Below are 12,849 nucleotides of genomic sequence, written 5' to 3'. Positions count from 1 at the left end.
GGGGGGCGCCGCCCCCCTTCCCTTGTCCTATTCGGACTAGGAAGGGGAGGGGCGCGCGGCCCCCTCCTGCCTCCTTCCCTCTTCTCCCTCGAGGCCCATGTAGGCCCAATAACCCCCCGGGGGGTTCCGGTAACCTCCCGGTACTCCGGTAAAATGCCGATTTCACCCGGAACGATTCCGATGTCCAAATATAGGCTTCCAATATATCGATCATTATGTCTCGACCATTTCGAGACTCCTCGTTACGTCCGTGATCACATCCGGGACTCCGAACAAACTTCTATACATCAAAACTTATAAACTCATAATAAAACTGTCATCGTAACGTTAAGCGTGTGGACCCTACGGGTTCGAGAACTATGTAGACATGACCTAGAACTATTCTCGGTCAATACCAATAGCGGAACCTGGATGCCCATATTGGTTCCTACATATTCTACAAAGATCTTTATCGGCCAAACCGCATAACAACATACGTTGTTCCCTTTGTCATCGGTATGTTACTTGCCCAAGATTTGATTCGTCGGTATCCAATACCTAGTTCAATCTCGTTACCGGCAAGTCTCTTTACTCGTTCCGTAATGCCATCATCCCGTAACCAACTCATTTGGTCACATTGCTTGCAAGGCTTATAATGATGTGCATTACCGAGAGGGCCCAGAGATACCTCTCCGACAATCGGAGTGACAAAACCTAATCTCAAAATACGCCAACTCAACATGTACCTTCGGAGACACCTGTAGTACTCCTTTATAATCACCCAGTTACGTTGTGACGTTTGGTAGTACCCAAAGTGTTCCTCCGGTAAACGGGAGTTGCATAATTCTCATAGTTACAGGAACATGTATAAGTCATGAAGAAAGCAATAACAATATACTAAATGATCAAGTGCTAGGCTAACGGAATGGGTCATGTCAATCACATCATTCTCCTAATGATGTGATCCCATTAATCAAATGACAACACATGTCTATGGTTAGGAAACATAACCATCTTTGATTAATGAGCTAGTCAAGTAGAGGCATACTAGTGACTATATGTTTGTCTATGTATTCACACATGTATCATGTTTCCGGTTAATACAATTCTAGCATGAATAATAAACATTTATCATGATATGAGGAAATAAATAATAACTTTATTATTGCCTCTAGGGCATATTTCCTTCACTAGATTGATCTTTCTTGCCATGGGAGAAGTGCTCAGCTTTGGGTTCAATCTTGCGGTGCTCGATCCCAGTGACAGTAAGGGAAATGACATGTATTGTATTGTTGCCATCGAGGATAAAAAGATGGGGCTTATATCATATTGCATGAGTTTATCCCTCTACATCATGTCATCTTGCTTAATGCGTTACTCTGTTCTTATGAACTTAATACTCTAGATGCAGGCAGGAGTCGGTCGATGTGTGGAGTAATAGTAGTAGATGCAGGAAGGAGTCGGTCTACTAGCTACGGACGTGATGCCTATATACATGATCATGCCTATATAATCTCATAACTATGCACTTTTTTATCAATTGCTCGACAGTAATTTGTTCACCCACCGTAATACTTATGCTATCTTGAGAGAAGCCACTAGTGAAACCTATGGCCCCCGGGTCTATCTTTTATCATATAAGTTTTCCATCTACTTTTATTTGCATCTTTTATTTTCCAATCTATATCATAAAAATACCAAAAAAAATTATCTTATCATATTATCTCTATCAGATCTCACTTTTGCAAGTTTCCGTGAAGGGATTGACAACCCCTCTATCGCGTTGGTTGCGAGGTTCTTGTTTGTTTGTGTAGGTGCATGGGACTTTTAAGGAGCCTCCTACTGGATTGATACCTTGGTTCTCAAAAACTGAGGAAAATACTTACGCTACTGTGCTACATCACCCTTTCCTCTTCAAGGAAAACCAATGCAAGCTCAAGACGTAGCAAGAAGGATTTTTGGCGCCGTTGCCGAGGAGGTCTTAACTCAAGTCAAGACATACCAAGTACCCATCACAAACTCATCTCCCTCGCATTTATATTATTTGCCATTTGCCTCTCGTTTTCCTCTCCCCCACTTCACCCTTGCCATTTTATTCACCCTCTCTTTCCCGTTCTCCTCTCTCTTTGGCTTGCCTTTTTGTGTGCTTGTGTGTTGGATTGCTTGTCACGATGGCGCAAGATAATACTAAATTGTGTGACTTTTCCAATACCAATAATAATGATTTCCTTAGCACTCCGATTGCTCCTCTTAATGATGTTGAAACTTGTGAAACAATGCTGCTTTGTTGAATCTTGTTATGAAAGATCAATTCTCCGGCCTTCCTAGTGAAGATGTCGCTACTCATCTAAACAATTTTGTTGATTCGTGTATATGCAAAAGAAGAAATATACGGATAATGATATTGTTAAATTGAAGTTATTTCTGTTTTCACTTAGAGATCGTGCTAAAACTTGGTTTTTGTCTTTGCCTAAAAATAGTATTAATTCTTGGAATAAGTGCAAAGATGCTTTTATATCTAAATATTTTCCTCCCGCTAAGATCATCTCTCTTAGAAACGATATTATGAATTTTAAACAACTTGATCATGAGCATGTTGCCCAATCTTGGGAAACAATGAAGTTGATGATTCACAATTGCCCTACTCATGGTTTGAACTTATGGATGATCATACAAAACTTCTATGTCGGTTTGAATTTTGCTTCTAGAAATCTTTTAGATTCGGCCGCGGGAGGCACTTTTATGGAAATCACTTTAGGAGAAGCTACAAAACTCCTTGATAATATTATGGTTAATTATTCTCAATGGCACACCGAAAGATCTACTAGTAAAAATGTTCATGCTATAGAAGAAATTAATGTTTTGACTGGAAAGAAGGATGAACTTATGAAATTGTTTGCTTCTAAGAGTGCCACTATTGATCCTAATGATATGCCTTTGTCTACCTTGATTGAGAATAATAATGAATCTATGGATGTGAATTTTTTTGGTAGGAATAATTTTGGTAACAACGCGTATAGAGGAAACTTTAATCCTAGGCCGTTCCCTAGTAATTCCTCTAATAATTATGGTAATTCCTACAACAATTCCTATGGAAATTTTAATAAGATGCCCTCTGATTTTGAGAATAGTGTTAAAGAATTGATGAATTCTCAAAAGAATTTCAATGCTTTGCTTGAGGAAAAATTGCTTAAAGTTGATGAATTGGCTAGGAACGTTGATAGACTTTCTCTTGATGTTGATTCTTTGAAACTTAGATCTATTCCTCCTAAGCATGATATAAATGAGTCTCTCAAAGCCATGAGAATTTCCATTGATGAGTGCAAAGAAAGAACCGCTAGGTTGCATGCTAAGAAAGATTGCTTTGTTAGAGCGTGTTCTTCTAGTTTTCATGAAAATAATGATGAAGATCTAAAAGTTATTGATGTGTCCCCTATTAAATCTTTGTTTGGCAATATGAATCTTGATAATGATGGGACTGGAAGTAAATCAACTTTGGCTAAAAAGTGTTCTGATAATTTGGAGTATTTAGATCTTGATGCTAAAATTGGTAAAAGTGGGATTGGAGAAATTAAAACTTTGCATAGCAATGAGCCCACCACTTTGGATTTCAAGGAATTTAATTATGATAATTGTTCTTTAATAGACTGTATTTCCTTGTTGCAATCCTTGTTGAATTCTCCTCATGCTTATAGCCAAAATAAAGCTTTTACTAACCATATCGTTGATGCCTTGATGCAATCTTATGAGGAAAAACTTAATTTGGAAGTTTCTATACCTAGAAAACTTTATGATGAGTGCGAACCTACTACAAAAATTAAAATAAAAGATCATGAATGTTATGCTTTGTCTGATTTGGGTGCTAGTGTTTCCACGATTCTGAAAACTTTATGTGATGTGCTAGGTTTCCATGAATTTGATGATTGCTCTTTAAACTTGCACCTTGTGGATTCCACCATTAAGAAACCTATAGGAAGGATCAATGATGTTCTTATTGTTGCAAATAGGAATTATTTTACCGTAGATTTTATCGTTCTTGATATTGATTGCAATCTTTTGTTTCCTATTATTCTTGGTAGACCTTTTCTTAGAACAATTGGTGCAATTATTGATATGAAGGAAGGGAATATTAGATTCCAATTTCTGTTGAGGAAAGGCATGGAACACTTCCCTAGAAATAAAGTTAAATTACCTTATGAATCTATCATATGAGCCACTTATGAATTGAATGCCAAAGATGGCAATACTTAGATCTATTTTCGCTTTTATGCCTAGCTAGGGGCGTTGAACGATAGCGCTTGTTCGGATGCAACCCAATTTTATTTTTGTTCCTTGCTTATTGTTCCTGTTTAGTAATAAATAATTTATTTAGTCTCTGATTAGATGTGTTTTCATGTTTTAATTAGTGTTTGTGCCAAGTAGAACCTATAGGATAACCTTGGGTGAAAGTTAATTTGATTCTGCTGAAAAACAGAAACTTTGCATGCACAAGAAAAAATTCAATAAATCGCAGAAACGTGATTTTGCGTTGATTCGTTTTTCTGTAGATAAATAGACAAATTTTTTAGGATGTCCTATTTTGGTAGGATTTTTAAGGTTCCATAAGTATTCGAAAGTTATAGATTGCTACAGACTGTTCTGTTTTTGACATATTCTGTTTTTCGTGTGTTGTTTGCTTATTTTGATGCATCTATGGCTAGTAGCGGGGGGTATGAACCATAGAGAAGTTGGAATACAGTAGGTTTAACACCAATATAAATAAATAATTAGTTCATTACAGTACCTTATGTGGTGGTTTTTCTTTCTTGCACTAACGGAGCTTATGAGATTTCCTGTTGAGTTTTGTGTTGTGAAGTTTTCAAGTTTTTGGTAAAGATTTGATGGACTATGGAATAAGGAGTGGCAAAAGCCTAAGCTTGGGGATTACCATGTCACCCCAAGGCAATATTCAAGGACAACCAAAAGCCTAAGATTGGGGATGCCCCAGAAGGCATCCCCTCTTTCTTCTTCGTTTATCGGTAACTTTACTTGGAGCTATATTTTTATTTACCACATGATATGTGTTTTGCTTGGAGCGTCTTGTATGATATGAGTCTTTGATTTTTAGATTACCACAATCATCCTTTTTGTACACACCTTTTGGGAGAAACCCACATGATTTGGAATTTGTTAGAATACTCTATGTGCTTCACTTATATCTTTTGAGCTAGATAATTTTTGCTCTAGTGCTTCACTTATATCTTTTAGAGCACGGCGATGGCTTCATTTTGAAGAAATTGTTGATCTCTCATGCTTCACTTATATTATTTTGAGAGTCTTTTAGAGCAGCATGGTATTTTCTATGGTTATAAAATTGGTCCTAGAATGATGAGCATCCAAGTTGGGTATAATAAAAACTATCATAGAAAGTGAATTGGATGCTATGATCAATTTGCTGCTAGATAATTGTTTTGAGATATGAGGATGGTGATATTAGAGTCATGCTAGTTGGGTAATTATGAATTTGAGAAATACTTGTGTTGAGGTTTGTGATTCCCGTAGCATGCACGTATGGTGAACTGCTGTGTGATGACGTTGGAGCACGATTTATTTATTGATTGTCTTTCTTTTGAGTGGCGGTTGGGGACGAGCGGTGGTCTTTTCCTACCAATCTATCCCCCTAGGAGCATGCGCGTAGTGCTTGGTTTTTGATTACTTGTAGATTTTTGCAATAAGTATATGAGTTCTTTATGACTAATGTTGAGTCCATGGATTATACGCACTCTCTCCCTTCCACCATTGCTAGCCTCTCTTGTTCCACACAACTTTTGCCGGTACCATACACCCACCATATACCTTCCTCAAAACAGCCACCATACCTACCTATTATGGCATTTCCATAGCCATTTCGAGTTATATTTCCATGGAACTTTCCACCGTTCCGTTTATCATGACACACATCATCATTGTCATATTGCTCTTGCATAATCATGTAGTTGACATCGTATTTGTGGCAATGCCACCCTCATGATTTTCATACATGTCACTCTTGGTACATTGCATATCCCGGTACACCACCGAAGGCATACATATAGAGTCATATTTTGTTCTAAGTATCGAGTTGTAATCTTGAGTCGTAAGTAAATAAAAGTGTGATGATCTTCATTATTAGAGCATTGTCCCAAGTGAGGAAAGAATGATGGAGACAATGATTCCCCCACAAGTCGGGATGAGACTTCGGACTTTAAAAAAAATAGAAAGGCTATATAAAAAAGAGAAATGCCAAATAAAAAAAATGAGAGAAAAAGAGAGAAGGGACAATGCTACTATCCTTTTACCGCACTTGTGCTTCAAAGTAGCACCATGATCTTCATAATAGAGAGTCTCCTATGTTGTCATTTTCATATACTAGTGGGAATTTTTCATTATAGAACTTGGCTTGTATATTCCAATGATGGGCTTCCTCAAAACGCCCTAGGTCTTCGTGAGCAAGCAAGTTGGATGCACACCCACTTAGTTTCTTTTGTTGAGCTTTCATACATTTATAGCTCTAGTGCATCCGTTGCATGGCAATCCCTACTCACTCACATTGATATCTATTAATGGACATCTCCATAGCCCGTTGATACGCCTAGTCAATGTGAGACCATCTTCCTCTTTTTTGTCTTCTCCACAACCACCATTATATTCCACATATAGTGCTATGTCCATGGCTCACGCTCATGTATTGCGTGAAAGTTGAAAAAGTTTGAGAATACTAAAGTATGAAACAATTTCTTGGCTTGTCATCGGGGTTGTGCATGATTAAATACTTTGTGTGATGAAGATAGAGCATAGCCATACTATATGATATTGTAGGGATAACTTTCTTTAGCCATGATATTTTGAGAAGACATGATTACTTTTATTAGTATGCTTGAAGTATTATTGTTTATCATGTCAATATGAACTTTTAGTTTGAATCATTTGGATCTGAACATTCATGCGACAGTAAAGAAAATTACATTGAGAATTATGCTAGGTAGCATTCCACGTCAAAAATTCTATTTTTATCATTTACCTACTCGAGGACGAGCAGGAATTAAGCTTGGGGATGCTTGATACGTCTCCAACGTATCTATAATTTTTGATTGTTCCATGCTATTATATTACCTGTTTTGGATGTTTATGGGCTTTACTTTACACTTTTATATCATTTTTGGGACTAACCTACTAACCGGAGGCCCAACCCGAATTGCTGTTTTTTACCTATTTCAGTATATCGTAGAAAAGGAATATCAAACAGAGTCCAAACGCGATGAAACCTTCGGGAACGATCTTTCTGGAACAGATGCAAACCAGGAGACTTGGAGTGGACATCATGAAGCAGACGAGACACCCACGAGGGTGGCCGGCGCGCCGAGTAAGGGCGGGCGTGCCCCCCTGCCTATATATCTACGTACCCCTAAACCATCCAGGAGCACCACAAAAACCTAATTCCACCGCCGCAACCTTCTGTATCCGCGAGATCCCATCTTGGAGCCTTCGCCTGCGTTCCGCCGGAGGGGGAATCAACCATGGAGGGCCTCTCCATCACCACCAAGGCCTCTTCGATGAGTTGTGAGTAGTTTACCATAGACCTTCGGGTCCATAGTTATTAGCTAGATGTATTCTTCTCTCTCTTTGATTCTCAATACAAAGTTCTCCTTCCTCTTCTTGGAAATCTATTCGATTTAACTCTTTTTGCGGTGTGTTTGTCGAGATCCGATGAATTGTGGGTTTATGATCAAGTTTATCTATGAGAAATATTTGAATCTCCTCTGAATTCTTTTATGTATGATTGGTTATCTTTGCAAGTCTCTTCGAATTATCAGTTTGGTTTGGCCTACTAGATTGATATTTATTGCCATGGGAGAAGTGCTCAGCTTTCGGTTCAATCTTGCGGTGCTCGATCCCAGTGACAGTAAGGGAAACGACACGTATTGTATTGTTGCCATCAAGGATAAAAAGATGGGGTTTATATCATATTGCATGAGTTTATCCCTCTACATCATGTCATCTTGCTTAATGCGTTACACTGTTCTTATGAACTTAATACTCTAGATGCAGGCAGGAGTCGGTCGATGTGTGGAGTAATAGTAGTAGATGCAGGCAGGAGTCGGTCTACTTGTTGCGGACGTGATGCCTATATACATGATCATGCCTAGATAATCTCATAACTATGCACTTTTCTATCAATTGCTCGACAGTAATTTGTTCACCCACCGTAATACTTATGCTATCTTGAGAGAAGCCACTAGTGAAACCTATGGCCCCCGGGCCTATCTTTTATCATATAAGTTTTCTATCTACTTTTATTTGCATCTTTTATTTTTCAATCTATATCATAAAAATACAAAAAATATTTATCTTATCATATTATGTCTATCAGATCTCACTTTTGCAAGTTTCCGTGAAGGGATTGACAACCCCTTTATCGCGTTGGTTGCGAGGTTCTTGTTTGTTTGTGTAGGTGCGTGGGACTTTTGAGGAGCCTCCTACTAGATTGATACCTTGGTTCTCAAAAACTGAGGGAAATACTTATGCTATTGTGTTGCATCACCCTTTCCTCTTCAAGGAAAACCAATGCAAGCTCAAGACGTAGAAATAATCAACAACCATTCTTATCGATCCATCTTTCTTCTCCACTAGAAGTACTGGACATCCCCAAGGTGATGAACTTGGTTGAATGAAACCTTTATCCAGTAACTCCTTAATCTGCTTCTTAATTTCCTCCAAATCCTTTGTGGGCATCCGATACAGTCTCTTTGATATTGGCCCTGTGCCTGGCAAAAGCTCAATCAAAAACTCAATGTCTCTATCCGGTGGTATGCCTGGCAACTCCTGCAGAAATACGTCAGGGAAATCCTTCACCACTGGTACTTCCTCCTGTACAACTCCTGATAAGGAATTCACTTGAGTCCTCTTCGGCACATGCCGGGATACATACTTAATCCTTCTTCCTTTTGGGGTGGTGAGCATAATCGACTTACTGGCGCAGTCAATGTTCCCTCCATACTTCGATAACCAATCCATGCCTAATATTACATCCAGTCCTTGTGACTCCAATATTATTAGGTCTGAGGGGAACACATAGTTACCAATCCTTAAGGGTAACCGATCACACCATAGGCTGGCCATATACTCTGCTCCTGGCGAGGTTACTAACATGGGTGACCTATGGGCTTGGGTTGCAACTTATACTTATCCACAAATTCCCTTGATATGTATGAATGCGATGCACCAGTATAAAAAAGAACGAGTGCAGTAAATGACTTAACCAAAAACTTACCTATAACTACATCAGGCTGCGCTTCAACCTCCTCCATGCTAACGTGGTTCACCTGTCCCCTGTTGAAAGGGTTGGGGTTCTTCCCAGAGCTTCCATTGCCATTTCCATTCTTTGCTTTAGAACACTCCGTGGCGTAATGTCCATTCTTTGATCCGAAATCTTGATCATCGCCTTCTTCAGATCTATCATGTCTATGCACATCTGGTTCTCCTAGCGGCGAATGTGTTGGTTTAACTCCTGGATGAAGGCTGCAATGGACCTATCCCTCCTGGTGCTGATCATCTCCTATTGCTCATCTCGGTGCCCACATATCTGATAGATAGTGTCCTTAAGATCCTTGTGATAAACTTCTCCAATGCGTCCCATGGCGATGTGGGCTGCCATGCTCTTTCCTAGACTCCAGGTTGATGCATCAAAGGAAAACTCTATGGGCTCAGTGACTGGCATGAATGTCATTCCTGGAACTTAAACTTGAATCATCCAACGCTCCTCTTCTGGTAAAGTGGCGATGTAGGTCCCGGTGAAGCTTGGTATTCCGATATTCAGGTACCTAGTGACTTCCTTCAAGTGTTGTCCAAAAGGTGTATCTTCATCCGGTTGTGCAAACTTGTTCCTTGAGTCCTGATACGTCTCTGTCGTATCTATAATTTTTTATTGTTCCATGCCAATATTCTTTAACTTTCATATACTTTTGGCAACTTTTTATATTATTTTTGGGACTAACATATTGATCCAGTGCCCAGTACCAGCTCCTGACTGTTGCATGTTTTATGTTTCGCAGAAAACCCATATCAAACGGAGTCCAAACGGGATAAAAACGGACGGAGATTTTTTTTGGAATATTTATGATTTTTGGGAAGCAAAATCAACGCGAAACAGTGTCCGGGGTGGCCACGAGACAGGGGGCCGCGCCCCAGGGAGGCAGGCGCACCCTGGGCTCTCGTGGGCCATCCGTAAGGCGGTTGACACTCTTCTTTTGACGCAAGAAATCTAATTTTATGAGAAAGATCTGGGCGAAAGATTCACCCCAATCGGAGTTACGGATCTCCAGATATAAAGGAAACAGTGAAGGGGTAGAATCTGAGAACACAGAAACAAAGAGATAGATCCAATCTCGGAGGGGCTCTCGCCCCTCCAATGCCATGGGAGCCAAGGAACAGAGGGGAAACCCTTCTCCCATCTAGGGAGGAGGTCAAGGAAGGATAAGAAGAAGGGGGGCCCTCTCCCCCTTGCTTCTGGTGGCGCCGGAGCGCTGCCGGGGGCCATCATCATCACCGCGATCTTCACCAACAACTTCACCGCCTTCATCACCAACTCTTCCTCCCTCTATGCAGCGGTGTAACCTCTCTCTTACCCTCTGTAATCTCTACTTAAACATGGTGCTCAACGCTATATATTATTTCCCAATGATGTATGGCTATCTTATGATGTTTGAGTAGATCCATTTTGTCCTATGGGTTAATTGATGATCGTGATTGGTTTGAGTTGCATGTTTTATTATTGGTGTTGTCCTATTGTGCCCTTCGTGTCGCGCAAGCATGAGGGATTCCTGCTGTAGGGTTTGCAATGTGTTTATAATCTGCTTATGGTGGGTTGCGTGAGTGACTGAAACACAAACCCGAGTAAGTAGGTTGTTTGCGTATGGGATAAAAGGGGACTTGATACTTTAATGCTATGGTTGGGTGATGATGTTATGTACCTAGGGTAGGGTCATGGACCTATCTAGGATACCATACCCAAGGACATCCTTAGATGGAGCTACCTTCTAGTCGACCAAGAGAGGCTCCACTCGACCAAGAGAGACTCCACTTGACCGGCTAGAAGACACTCGACCAGGAAGACTCACTCGACCATCAGAAGTTCAGGATCTACTCTGTATCTAAACGGTCTGTAATTAAGTAGTCTTAATGGTCATGATGACACTTTATGTAGGGCGTTACCAGTAACGCACGACCTTAATGTACTTTAACCCTCTGCTACGTGGGTAGGCTGGGGTCCTGGCGTCCTCTATATAAGCCACCCCCCTCCACTGGTAGAAGGGTTCGCACCCCTGTAACTCATATACACATAAACCAGTCGACCGCCTCCGGGCTCCGAGACGTAGGGCTTTTACTTCCTCAGAGAAGGGCCTGAACTCGTTAAACACTCGTGTGTACAACTACTCCATAGCTAGGATCTTGCCTCTCCATACCTACCCCCCATTCTACTGTCAGGCTTAGGACCATGACAGTTGGCGCCCACCATGGGGCAGGTGTCTTAGCGACTTTTTTGGAGAAGTTGCAATTTGTCCGATCGCCTTCATCATGGTTTCCGGCGGAGCTCTGGTCGAGGGCCGCGAGATCCATCTCGGCACGCTCGCTTTCATTGCCGACGACTCCGCTTGGCTCCAGGAGGCACCACTCGACATCGACGCGCTCCCCGTCCGCGGGGCGACGCACTTTCGGGCGTGTGTCCGCGGCGTCTTGCTGCGGCAGCCGTCGACCCCATACCGGTCGACTCCTGCGCCGTCCTCCCTCCCAGTCTCCCGCCAGCGCAAGCACTCCGGTCGGTCGAGGCTCCAGCGATGGGTGAGACACGCAGTGGCTCGCCAATCGGCCACCACCCAAGTCGCGGCAATTGAGCCCGACGAATCTCTCTATGACTTGTTCGACCTGTCGACTGGCTTTGTGGAGACTGCATCCGAGTGCGATAGCAGTGATCCAGCGGCAGAGGTCCTGATGGTCAACGGGCCTCGTAGTCCTCCCGGTTTCCCCCGCGACGACGGGATGGACGACGGGGGCGACCCCGCTCAAGCCCACGAAGAGTATCAGCCCGAGCCACTCACTTCTCAGTAGAGTGAAGAACTTCGCCGCCGGAACATGGATGCCCTGCATACTCCCATTGCAGGAGAAACTCCTGAGGCTCGTGCCCTGGAAGAGGCGCGTTTAGCCAACCTGGCTGAACACACTCGACTGGAGAACCTCCAGCGAGCACTCGACGAGCGTGCGCGTCAACGAGTGACCAACTCCAACCGACGTCAGCTCTTTGCGCAACCGACTCACGTATATCGAACCCCAATTCAGAATTTGGCAGCTGCAGCCCGTATAGCGGAGTCAATTCAGCCCTCTCAGTCAGAGGCTGGAAGAGGCTTGATGCAGATCGGAGATTTGCTCCGGGCGGCAGGAGATCAGAATTCAGCTGTGTCACAGTCGCGCAACAGGATTCACAGTTGATCCGTCGCTGCGAATACTGTTCAGTCGGCTCACAGCCCAAGGTCGCCTCCGAGGCGCGTGGGACGTGAAGGCCGGCGAGACCACTATGATGATCGATTTGATCATGATGACAAGCGTCGAGTGCCCACTCCTCCCCCGAGAAGTGGGTCTAACGCCCATCGGCAGCAAGATGACAGACGCCGGCTCAGTGTTGGGCGGAGACCTCCAGTCGACCCCAGAGAGCCAGGCTTTGACGCGAGATCCATCATCGTGCAAGGTTTGGTCGACCGGAACAGAGCTCATAGAGGTGGCCATGACAGAGATGTGCCCACAAGCAGCCGAGTCCACGTTTCAGGTCCAGAATGTTTTAGTAGAGCCATCAGAGCCGCA

Source organism: Triticum dicoccoides, chromosome 6B, assembly GCF_002162155.2.
Source record: "Triticum dicoccoides isolate Atlit2015 ecotype Zavitan chromosome 6B, WEW_v2.0, whole genome shotgun sequence".
Taxonomy (NCBI): Eukaryota; Viridiplantae; Streptophyta; class Magnoliopsida; order Poales; family Poaceae; genus Triticum; species Triticum dicoccoides.
Note: the sequence above shows the minus strand (reverse complement) of the source record.